Here is a 1,046-nt window from a genome sequence, read left to right on the forward strand (position 1 = left end):
TTGGGTGAAAAAAGTAATCTCTGAGGAAACGTGTATTTTTGATACTCTAGGAAAATATAAATAGAAAATCAAGATAGAGTATATTGACTACAAAAAATAGCCTGGAAGAAACGCCCATCAGAGCTTTGTGCGAATAAGCCGTATCGAATCATCCGCACAGCAATTTTTCGAATCCTGAGTGACATCAACTTTTTTTACGCCTTTGTTTCTTTATATATGAACGTAAGCTAACACTTTTCCACTCTTTTATATTTTAGGATACAAAAGGCGGGTCCATTTTTTTCTTTTTTTTCATAATAGAATATACGAACATGGGAAAAGTCTACTGAACAGGAAAGCTATTATAATCAGCTACAAAGATTAGGGTTCGCCAACATCATACGTGGTCACCTTTTAGCTATTATTTGATGTGCAATATTCTCTTACGACGCCGGATAACATGTATGTAACCGTGACCTGATATGATGAGCCAAAACTTATTACACTGGTTGTTTTTATGTGGGCTACCAGTCTTTTAAGTCAAGTGGTTCTGAAACTTTGGGCGCGGTGCTCTTATAGGAGGGGGGGGGGGTGAATTAGCCATTTGAAGTTTGGAAGTTACAAATAAACTAACTAACTCTCTCTCTCTCTCTGCGGCTCCCAATAACTCCAAAGTTTCTTTTTTTTTGCCAGATTAGGTATCTTGTAACAATGTCTCAACATTACTGGCGTGTTCAGAACACTACTAACCGCCAATCCAACTGCATCTCTAAGTTACGGAAAACAATATTAATACTAATTTGCAGTACTAATATTAATACTAATTAATACTATTTATGATTTACTTCTCACCCATGTTCACCAGTCAAGGATATATGAGACCCCAAACGGATAAATAAAACCATTGTCAGTAACCAAATAGTACTATTTAATATTTATACATAATACAGACAGGGGAGGAGGTAGGGTGAGGATCTAGAGAGTTAAATAACTGGGAAGGTGCTAGAAATTTCTGTGCCACTGTGTGACTTCTGGCGACCATCTCGCCTCTTGTCCGGGCAGTTTGA

Source organism: Penaeus monodon, chromosome 42 (assembly GCF_015228065.2).
Source record: "Penaeus monodon isolate SGIC_2016 chromosome 42, NSTDA_Pmon_1, whole genome shotgun sequence".
NCBI classification, from domain to species: Eukaryota; Metazoa; Arthropoda; class Malacostraca; order Decapoda; family Penaeidae; genus Penaeus; species Penaeus monodon.